The sequence below is a fragment of the Lactuca virosa genome, chromosome 6 (assembly GCF_052849685.1).
Source record: "Lactuca virosa cultivar CGN04683 chromosome 6, Lactuca_virosa_CGN04683_v6, whole genome shotgun sequence".
Classification (NCBI taxonomy): Eukaryota; Viridiplantae; Streptophyta; class Magnoliopsida; order Asterales; family Asteraceae; genus Lactuca; species Lactuca virosa.
In genome coordinates this window covers 45999979-46012341 of record NC_136431.1, presented here as the reverse complement: position 1 = coordinate 46012341, position 12363 = coordinate 45999979, and the positions used below count along the sequence as shown (strand labels likewise).

Sequence of the window (12363 nt, the reverse complement as noted above, 5' to 3'; positions counted from 1 at the left end):
AAGATGAAAATTAAATTTCATACTAAATAATTTCATTTTAGTTAAATTAATGTAACATTTTTCTTACTATGTAATTTTTATTTTTATTTAAATTAATATAATGTCTTAGTTTTAATTAAAATCTAGTATTTGAACTTATTTATTTCTTTATTTTATATTGAAAAAGATATGGTACGATGAGTAGACCAAGTAAATATAGTAAATATGGTGGGAGTAGTGATAAAGTGTTAGTGACCAATAATATGACGAAACTTTTATGTGGCCGTAAATTTCTATTTAGTCATACCATATTTTAGCTGCATAATATTATAAAATCGAGAAAGAAAACCTTTGCAGACAGATCCTCAACACAAAAAAATATGTGATCCTAATTTCCTAAAGAGTAAAGATTTTCAAAAAATTCGTATAAACTTTTCATGTGATTTAACCTCTTTGTAAAGTTACGTTAAAAACCATTTAACTATATACAACTTTAAATATATTAATTGAAGTTCAAATGATCAAATCTAAGGTCAAAATAATTCCTGTTTACTCTTCTTTTATTGAACTCTATGACAGGAACCAATAAAAATGAACACGAAGGAATTCAATATGAATGAATTTATTTACATTTTTAAGGGTGGAGCGAGTCCACCATTCCATCTATTTCAACCCACTAGTTACATTAATGCAACATCAATTTTTCTTTCTTCATTCTTTTCCATCCCTTCCATCCCACACCATATTAAAAGTTTGAAACTCATTTTTCTCGTCTCTCCCAACTCACTATATTTTTTAATTTTAAAATAAATACAAACTAATTAAAATTATATAAAACTAATTCACAAAATATTAAAAACATACAAAACTAATTTTGTACAAGTTTTTATGTATGAAGTACAAGTAAAAAGGGCAAAGAGAGAGAAGAGTTAGCGGATTACATAACCCACATTTGGCTTCGGTACCACTACTTCAAGGATTCGTTTCACTTACAATATCATCAACCCCACCACCCTAATAAATTCGTGAGATGGAAAGAAAGAAGACATTGAATTTGTATTGTCTATAATTTTCTGTATGGACGTACACAAATACTTTCATGTGCAAATATGTTTCTTATTTCACACATATGTAAACCTCCATTAATAATGAATGTACCTTATGATGGCAATTATTTTGTTTGACCCATTGATATCAAACAATATAGATTGATTTTAACAACTTTTAGGTTGTAGGTTTAAATATTATAAATTCATAAATCATCTAACAAGCAAAAAAAAAAAATTTGATGCCTTGCTTTTTTGAGTTTCTTTTTTGAACACTAAAATACAAAAAACATAAAGCTTCAAGACACCATTAACCCATTAAGTGATATAAAGATGGATCGATTACAAGACGTCATTCAACTTGCATGTCATATATTAAAGAAAAGTTAGTGCTTTTTAATTTCAATTTTGGAATTTCACTATAAAACCAGAAATTTTGTGAACCCAAAACCAAAATTCAAACACAAACAAAAACATTGAACCGACAAGCTTTAACATCCCAACTTTTGTAAGAATTATCCTATTAATTAAATAGTTGAAAATTCAAGCTTCAGGTTATTTTACCCACTTATTCACTATGAAGAATATATGTCCAAAACTACAAAGTAATTGAGGAGAAAATATTATGTTGGAACGTTAGGCTTTAAAGTAGAAGCATAAAAGAAGTTGTCGGCTAGATTTTAAATATAGAAGGTGGGAAATTGGAAAAAGAAAGGTCATTGTTTCGTGGTCCATTGTTAAACTTGCAAAATAGAGAAATTATGAAATTTTGATGTTTGGGGACTTTTGGCAATACAATTTGATGAAACCTAGCTATTAGAGATCAAATTTGGTGAAAGAGTTTGAGTTGGTTTGATGAAAATGTGTTCCTTTCTAATTTGAAGAAATTGTGTTCCTTTCATTTCATGTTTCTTTTTTACACAAATTAATGAAATTGGAGAACTATATGTAACAAATCTTATTATATATATATTAAAGTTATGAAGAAAAGGAGCAGTAAAGTTCCTAAGATGTTGGCATAAATGGTCCCTGAACTATAAACATACGTTCGTCACAGTTTTATTGGGCATTTTATGGAAATATTTAGATTCTTATATCCCGATCCTTCCGACCGCATCCTTATCAAATATCTTCAGCCATCCGTTGTCTATTGCTGCTTCCGAAGGCTTCAGCAGGAGCTGTCGTCAACTGTGATGGAAGAAAGGGGCTGCTCCGGTAGCGGATCGCGAAGGGGAGGTGGGAAAAACTGTTGGTCCCGTCGTGGCTGACCCAGATGAACCCGCAAAAACATCAATCGGTGCCATACACGATCCCCTCCACACCTGCTTCAACTTTGTCGACGCCTTTCTCCATCTACCATTTAATTTCCAAATAATCTGCCTTCTAAAATTAGTTTCCTTTTCTGTGCAGTCGATTGAACTGAAGCAGGACGAAACAAAATTGTGTCATCATTCAAGGGCGTGCGACGCAGCTGCCGGCGTCGACGACAACCATCTTCGTAGGTCTTCTTCCGACTTTCTTCTTTTCTTTGTTTTATGTTCTTCTATTTTGTCGTATTTCCCGTGGTTTAGGTTTGTATTGGGTTGCTCCGCTTTAACTTATCCTCTTTTAGGTTTCATGCTTTGTCTTTATCTCTTTCTTTTCTTTGCGTTATCAGATGCACATACCTACGATTCTTTGTCTTTGTTTATATTTCACAGCCACAGAAAGAAGACAACATATTTTTTGTAATTTCGAACCCAAAGAAGATTCCTACGGCTTGCTGAGGTAAATTAACTTTGGTTACTTCCTATACCCGCCAACTGTTTGTTAAAATGCTTAGAATCCAACACTGAAATTTTAGGTTTTTTTTACATTTTTCATTGGTAGGGACCAGTATGTGAATCAGATTTTGGAAAAGGTCGGATCCATACAAGTGTGTGCTGGTGTTTTAGGTGAGTATTGATTCTTATATCATTCAAATATTTCCTTCATTAATGTGTTTTGACTTTTGGTATTGTATATGTAATATGTTAATGTATCAGGGAAGGTCTTCCCTATAATCTTTATTTACTGTTCATGATGATCAACATCTGTGCAAGTACTTGAATAGAATGGTCTGGCTATTTATCAGTTAAATGGTTAGTTTCAATTTAGTGACTTTATTTGATTAAGTTTCTGCCATCATAATACAACCTAAAAATGAACGATTAGTATTTGGTTTTTGATTATATTTAAACTCTGTTTTCTCTTTTGTAGGAAGTTGGATGTATGCATCCCATTTTATCATCCATTCTTCTCTGCCTTCTTCCTGATTCTATTATGTTCTAAAATGCAAGACTTGGATCGAATTTCAGAGTTATTCCACCGCCTCAACTACTGGATAGACTCCTGTTGTCGCCGCTCACCGTCACTTTATTGCCTCTCAAATCCATGAAACCAACCTCATCGATACTTCCTCAAGGTCAGGACGAACCCATACGTCTCCTTCACCTTCACATGGAAAATAGACATTGACGGAGCGCGGTGCCAAAAACTTGCAACCGTACAACTTGCTTTTGGTTATCGGTTGATCATGCTATTCAATTCTCAATTTAGGTGGGATGGTATACTTAATAATTTTATATTTTAAATTAGATTTTTTAAATGTTTCAGATTGCTCGATATTGAGGACAAGGAAGAGCTTCTGGTCAAGGGTTTTAAAATTCAAGATACGTCATTTGTGTATAATCAGATAGTTTGAATAACAAGAAGAGTTATAGAAAGTCCAAAGATTGACGATACTGTATTCGGGTGATTAGAATGAGAATTAGTAAACAAACTATTGTGTCGGTTTTTATTTCAAATCCAATTTCAGTTACATTTTCTAACTCAATTTATGACTCAGGTGGTGATGTGTATGAAATCATGCGGGTATTCGAGCTTCAATGGGTTCCAACGACCTCTTTTGGTGTTACCATCGACTGTAAGAAAACACTGATTAACAAGGATTGAATACTTGAATATACTACATGCAAACATAAAGATGGGGATATTCTTCAAATTGTTGATATTCCTCTTCCCTTTAACCATTACAGGTCCACATTGAGGTCAAGGCCAACTTCTGATTTTATTTTTTGGCTAACATGTGAAGGTAACTTCTAAACCATAGATGACAATTTTGAAATATGTTGAAGTTCTTTAACTACAAAGAACTTCTATCCAGGGTGTTTTGTGTACTACCAATGAACATCATTTATTTAATACATCTTAAGAAATTTTTGTATATTATTGTTTTTTGGTTATTAACCAAAACCGAACCGAATAAGGTTCGGTTTAATCAGTTTTCTGTTTAATTGGATTAAATTTCTGTTAAATCCAAATAGCAAACATCTATATTTTACTTCACTCAAATCTTTTCCTATAAATATCGACACTTAAGTCTATAATAAACATAACTCAAAGTAAGAGGAGTAAATATAAATTAAAGACGTGTAAAAATAAGAAAACATATGTTGATCTGTTGAATGCTTGAACCCGCTCCCTAATATAACAATAATTGCTTGCAAAACTGAAAAAATGTTTTCAATCTCAAAATATTGAAAAAATAATAGCTTCAATACACCATCAACATCAAAATTTACATGCTCTTTGCAAAATAAATACTAAAAATAAAAACATATTATGAATTTATAATTATTACAAGATACTTTACTATTGAACACAAAATTAATTCTAACAACAAAAATAAAATATAGATACATTTGTTGACTATGATATATGATTTTATTAATTAATTAATGTTGGATTTTCATTTTTACATGCCGAATAAAATTTGTGTGTAGCTAAGAAGTGATAAAGTTCATAGTTACCTACAATAAGCTAAACCTTTTGTAGCTTCCTCAAATGAAGAAGTATTGCTTTTTAATTTCCATTTCTTATTATGGTGGACAATAGTGTAAAAATATAGTGCCAATAACAGAAGAAGAAATTAACAAAGCGTGTACATATGAATTAGTTATATAGCTGTCATGAAAGTGGTGTTTTGTGAATTTAAGATGCTTATTCTTTTTACGGTTCCCATAAGTAGTTAGAGTCTGCTTCAGATTTTTAATATATATATATATATATATATATATATATATATATATATATATATATATATATATATATATATATATATTGAAAAACAGTTTTAGCTCAACCTCTTTTATCGTACAAATTTTCAAATGCAAATTTGTTATATTCCATATCTAATTCTGTCATAAAATTTGTTATTGCAGAGGGAAGTAATATGGAGACTACTAACCCTTAGAAATACTTAAGATGGCAACTTTGGTGAATGATATTTTAAGGTATATTTATATGACTACGATAAGCAACTCAAAGAAACTACATTGCTCTTTCATGCATTTAACTAACCCTAATCTCCACAATATTTTAGGACATAGAGGTTACACTTACCTACGAGAACCACTTTGATGGGCAGGCATGATTACAAGTAAGTTATTGCAAACCAAAAGAATTTGATCTACTTAAAAATATGAAATGTATTTCATTGAATTTGGCTTTTGATTAACTTATAGTGATTGTAGTTCAAATTTCAAAACATGTAGTTATTCGGCATCTTACTTTCATTGTCTCTACTATAATAGCATCTTACTTTCATTGTTTCTATTATAATACTATAGTTTTATTCTTTTTCGTATTGAGGCATCATTTCAGTCTTTTCTCATCTTATCATGCAATTTAGAGGAATTCAACGATGATGCTGATATTGAAGATGAATATGTAGTAGAAGATGCGGAACCCAAAGTAAATTGCTGATTTACTAGGTGTTTTAAATAAATCCATACAAGTTATTAACAAATCATTCGTATTGTAGATTTCACACTAAGGTTAACTTTGGTTAAAAAAAATTTGTGGGGAAGGGTATGCTAGACTACAGCCCCCACATACCCTTGCTTTGGATATTTTGAAAAATCTACCAATTTATATGAGTGTAAATTTTATAAGGTAGATTTTTTAAAGTAGAATGGTGTAATATGCACAAATAAATGAACCAATTGTTTTTTGCAAACAAATGCGGGTGTTAGTGGCTGGTGGGACATTCATATGGAAAACAAGAGGTAAATTTGTAATGTCATAACAATGACAAGGAGCTGTACGTCCCAAGATTCCTATGAAGTAGGGTGTGTTGATGTTTCTACATCTGACCAGAAAAAGAATAGAGACTCTTGGGTGTCAATTGACATTACTAATATCATTATTAGCCCAATACCATAAAGCCACCCACCATCTGCCATCACGACCACCACCACCGCCAAAATTACATAAATGGTCCATATGGTTTACCCGTGGTCACAAATTCAGTCCCTACTACCTGAAAAGACCAAATTACCCTCACATTAACGGACAAAAAGCAACGGTCTATATTTTCCGGATTGGTTTTCCGGCCGCTGCCATACATGGCAATAAAGTTCAATTTGTGATACCATTTCTTTATTTTCCTCATTTATTGTAAGAAATAATTATTTAGATTTCTTTACTTATGTAATTAGATGACATTGTTTATCTTCCTTTACTAGATTATCTCAATTCAATTCAACATGCTACTTTGTGCTTCTGATAAAGCTGCTCACTTAAACAAAGGCATACACAAAATCTACTCTTGCGACGCAACCACTGTTTCCAGTTAAACCGGAGATTGAAAATGGCATGGATCGGACAATTATCCAAGAATCTGAAAGACCTCCGAGTTCTCTTTTGTCAACCTTCACCTGCCAGTTCTTCCGCAAGGTATCATCAAAATAACATCGCTTCCTCGATCTAAGATTTCATGGAATTTCTACTGCATCGTTTTGCTCTTTCGTACATCGACATCCATTTTACTGAAGTTAATTTTTCTAATTGTGACAGGGCCTTTGTTGATGATTTCCCCACAATGAACGATTGATTTCTCCATCACCCAATTTGAAGGGGTTGTTGGTGATTGTCGATGCATGAAGGTAAATGTTTACTCCACTTTTTTCATTTTATTATAAAATTTGAATTTTTATTCCGTTTTATTCAATGTTAGCATATTTTTTAAACAATTTAGTTAGGTTTCAAGTTTAAAAACATATAACAGTGAAGCACAACTGCAGAAGCTTCATCTTTTTCTTACTTTTCATACTTTTCAGGTAACATATTGCTTCTTTCTTAATCTTAAAAATCATTTTCTGTTGAGTCTTGCATTTGTGGACATTTATAAGTTATAACTAATAATATTGGGACCGTCTACCATTTCTGCAGGTATTCGATAATATATGGGCGAATATTGTCATTAACATAAACAAAAAAAAGTTGATTTTGAGCAGGTCACAAAAAATGCTATTACCCTAACCTGATATTACGCTTCCCCCATATAATTGTAAGGGGTATAAGACTTATTTTCAACTTATATGATTGGTACTAGGAATTTATTAAAATGTTATATCATCGTTAAAACATTTTCACACATCTGTTGCCAATGGTAACAGATAACATAAGTATTCATGGTATTTTGACTTCATTGAAGGCTTTCAGGTCTGTAGTTAAGGGAAATGGTCCATTTGACAGGAAAATATAGGACCAAAATCTTTTATTTTTTTTGTTAATCTGTTCCTCTTTGAAATTGACCCCCCACCTCCCTCAGACAGTCTTTTGAAAGCAAGAAGCAAGAAAGTTTTTATAGATGTATGCTATTTTTTCCCAAGTATTTGTGTCAGTTTTTCTGAAAATTTAACAAGTTTGTTATCTTATCCTTAAAAGGTTTGTTTTTACCAGCCAATTTGTGATCTAGCGTGTTGGATGAGAAATCTATCGTCTAATATTCTGGTGTCAACAACTGCTCCTGTGGCAATCATGTTAGATTTTGAAGCAGTTGCAAGGGAAGGGAGGGTTTGCCATAATGATTTAGCTGGTTGTTCGAGTATGGGCAACTGCGAAAAAGTTAAGAATTGTAAGGCTGGTGTACCTCTTCTTCATCTGACCAAGGGTCGCAACAGAGCATCTATATTCTTACTGCATTTCTATGATTATTTTAGGAATATATGATCTCATACATGTTGTGTTTTATGTTGTTGATGCAATTTTATGCTGGTACAGTTGGCATGCAATCACCACAACTATAATTCGACCGGTATAAAGAAGATTTAATTAATTCTTGAGGTTATATTCTATTTTTCTTCATGATTATTATCATTTTCCTTTCCAAATATTATGATTTCCTAATATTTTCATTTTAAACTAAATACTTTTTTTTTGGTTGCCAAATTATGACATAAATCCCATTTTAAACATGTTTTTTTTTTTAAATTTTTTGGCAGACTCCCGGTCCACTATTTTAGAAACTGACATACACTACAAGTCTTAAGATGTACCTGTAAGTATCATTTTCTTTATTTTTTGGTAAGAAAAATATAAATAAATGATTTTTTGTCTTCATTAGAGTATCATAATCAGTTTTTTTTTTTTTTTTTTTTTGTAATATTTCATATGAGCTAAAGTTGGGCTCAAATATCTCGATAGTGTACTATGAATTTAAACGTTTCTTTCCCTGCTATTCATATTATTTCTTTTGATTTTTGTTTTCCAAAAACCCAACTACATTGCCATTAGGTGTATTTTCCATTTTAGGGGTAAAATGCACTAAATAGCAATGCAGTTTGCATTTATACCTATTTTTTCCTTTTTTTTTTTGCAATTTCTTCTAATTTCATTACCAAAAAACCAAAATACATTATGAAAGATTGTAACAGTATTCGTTCCCTTATTTTGTCAAAAGCGGTCCCTCAAGTTATATTAACTTTGTGTCCCTCTATTTTGCTTAATTTCCCACTTTAGTCACTTTTCTTATTTTCTTCTTGCACCGACTCTCTTCTTTATGTTCTTCGTAATCGGTGAAAAGTGGTCAATTTATTGTTTTTTTAATGTGTTCCCAGCTACGTGTCAATTTCTACCGATTTGCATGTGTCTTCTTCCTGTTAATTTGGTTTTCAATTGCTGAACTTCCTTTTGTTTTCCCCTGTGTTTCTCTTTCTTGGTGGTCATCTGCTTTCGTTTCTCGACCTCACTCTTCGTTTCTGTAAGGTAAAATTTGTCTTTTGTTCTTCTTATCTTTCCTCTATTGTAGTTTTTTTGCTTGCTTTATTTCCGTTGTGTCGTCGTGTATCTATGTCATGTCGGTTCTGTCGAAGCGGACCCGTAATGACGGTGCTTCGTCGTCTGCTGCTGTTCCTATTGGTGGTCGACGGAAGTGGCGGCGTCTTGATGGACTCCCTGTGCTTCCCCAGTACGTTGATTGTGGTGATTGTAGTTGGATATGTGAGTATTGTGGTGCGTTTTTCTGCTGTGTGGAGAGGGCTCTTAATATTTCTACAGCTGCTCACGCAAGGTACACTCATTGCTGTAGAGCTGGCAGTGCGGTTCTTTCTGCAAAACCAGTTGGAGACAATGAAGGAATCATTGGCCATGGTCCAAAACACATACACCAGCATCAACGAAGCAAGGCAGAAGTGTTGGGTTTTGAGCATTCTAACACTCCTATGGTGTACATGCAACCCTATAAACCTTGGATCTATGTTTTCTCTATTATACATGCAAATATTAACTATTCCAAGGTTTCATCCTAACTAGCATATTATGAAGCACCTATACTACAAAGTTCTAGTTAGATGACATACCTTTTGATGTAGCTTGATGTCTTCAAGCTTTAAGAGCTTAGCCCCAATAGTGTGGAAGCCTCAAATGGAATCACAAATCACCAAAACACCTTGGAAGAACTTGAGAGAATATGTATGCACACTAAAATCGGCCCATACTTTTTTTCACACACTTGTGCCAATTTTGTGAGCCAAGGACCCCTTTATATATTATGGAGGATTAGGGTTACATCCATGTAAACCCTAATACCCATGACCTTTCATTTACATAGGATCCATGGGTTAAAAGCTCCATGGACCATCCATGAAAGCTTAGCCCAACCTAAATGAACTTGGCCCATTCCATATATATAAGAGTCCATATTTAATTAGTTCTTTTTTATCACTTAATTAATTCTAAATTAATTCTTGATCAATACTAATTAAATAATATGATTCCATATTAATATATTAGAACTTATAATATATTAATATAAATCATAAATATACTATTCTCAAAAGACTATCCATATAAATTGTGTCGGTGAAGTGCAACCCAAATGGACCATGCCGGGTCGGGTCAAGTACATACCAAATATAGTTATGAACTTAGACATTAATCCAACAGTCTCCCACTTGGATAAGTCTACAACTATTATTGAGTATGACTTCAAAACCTAACTGGCAATCGTAGCTCTTAAAGCCGCTGTCGAACTCTGACCTTGTCAATGACTTGTCCATTAGATAAGAGATCATATATTCCTCCATTCTAGATATTATATGGACTGAGACATGGATTATAATCATTCTCTCTGTCCATTTGTTGTTTCCCGATTTTCGATTTATGATGACTGACTGATTGAACAATTAAATCAGTCCTGGCTTGGCCAAGCACTCACATGTGTCATCGCTAAATCATCGAGGGGCCCACATATATCGCTTTTATCCCGAAGGTAAAAGGAATGGATAAACTTCGACTCATATGGCTTGTTCTACTACTTGTTGAATCATACACAAAGGCATGTTTTATAACATCGAGTTACCAAATGCGTTTTCGTGCAATCAATGTATAACCAACTCATAGTAACAACTCATATCTCTAGGTTTGAAGAATATAAGATATTATCGTCTCATGATCACTCGTGATAAAATCCATGAAGTGATTCAAATGAGCGCGGGTTGAATCCAATACTTAGAACTTATGAGCACTCATGAGTGTTGTAGCACCACTTTGTCCACCAACTTGGACCTCTACAAACCAACCCATGACAGTCTTGATTCATATCTACTTCCAACATATGACCGACTGTGGATGGTTTGAATAACTTAATCATTCAGGAAGAGCGACTTAGTTATTCTGGAAGTCAAAACATGCAAAGTGAAACACAAGAATAAATGAATCAAATATGGTATCAAACCCTATGAATATAAATAAACACTTTTATTTATCACCATACTGATTACTCATTATTCATTGTTTCGGTTTTATCAACTTTATACTTGAATTAAAAACACTAGTTGTCCCATGCTCCAAGCATGTACACTATGTTTTTCTTAAACAATAGCTTTGCCATACACCAAGTATGCACTCTATGTTTGTCTATGATCCTTACTTTGTGAAATAAACCAATTGAACATAATTTCAATGATTCTAATTTCACACTCCCAAATCCTTATCGAAAAATGTGAGAATTTCAAATTCCTATCATTTATCGAAATCTGTTTAGATTTTAAACTTATATGCACTGACCCTCCTGTAATGAATATGTACAAAGCCATAAAGACTTGTCAACAGTCATTATAAGGTATTCCAATGGAGATCAACTCCATGGAAACTAAGTCTCATATTCAAAGTACATTGCTTTGGACATGCTTCTTGCATTAAGTTTTCTAATCTTACACAGATAACTTCCACCTATGGAGACAACTCCATATTCTCATTTTGACTATCACTTCTGAATAAGAGATGCCTCTTTTCAGAATATGTCAATATGGTCCTTCCAAAATTAGCACTATATTTCCAACTGTCCCTGAGCAACCAATCTTTGGTAAACCTCAGATTGTCCTCGACAATTGCTTAATCATTTTAGTCATATCCAATTCTAGACCTTTTCCCTTCTTAATGCCTCTGGGCATTTGGAAAAATTTAGAAATGACAAATATTATAGCACATGCAATCGATCATGTACCCAAAGCAAATGGTACACGATTCATGATGTCTCACATAAAGACATGATTCTAGATCAGTCTTTTGCTACAATATTTTTATTTGCCATGTTTTCAAAATTTGACTATGAAGAGGGATGCCGTAATCATAATCGAATTTTGAGAACGCAATATATAGAATTTCCTTAAGTTGAACCAAGCCAACATGAAATTCATATATATATTCTTGACTAAAGATGATTAAGGTCTCAATCTAAGCCTTTAGAACTGAAATGAAGTATATCCTCTCCCTTAATTATAGCAAAACAACTTTTTCAATCCCTGCAGCCTCACGAATTGAAACTTTTGTTTTCTATAATTAACATTGCTAACTTGCAACACTAACAATAATTATCATGCTCCCACTAACATGATGATTATTAGCATAACACTTATGCTCCCACTAGCTTTGACATGTACTCAGAAATCAGCTGGACTTCTAGAAATCAATACTTTATTGACTTTCTTACCAAAGTTCAGATTTCTGATACGAGATGCTTTGATAAAACTTT

At 32.8% G+C, this 12363-nt stretch overlaps 1 long non-coding RNA gene across 2 annotated transcripts; it reads left to right on the top strand.

Moving 5' to 3' along the window:
* Nucleotides 1–3286: 3286 nt before the first annotated feature.
* Nucleotides 3287–5813, top strand: LOC145122834 (uncharacterized). Of its 2 annotated transcripts, XR_013714754.1 has the most exons (7): nucleotides 3287–3549; nucleotides 3660–3797; nucleotides 3892–3969; nucleotides 4082–4137; nucleotides 5267–5338; nucleotides 5428–5484; nucleotides 5737–5813. It is a non-coding gene; the product is annotated as an uncharacterized LOC145122834 (long non-coding RNA). The 2 variants fall into 2 exon arrangements; XR_013714753.1 differs by having other exon boundaries at nucleotides 3287–3797.
* Nucleotides 5814–12363: the final 6550 nt, after the last annotated feature.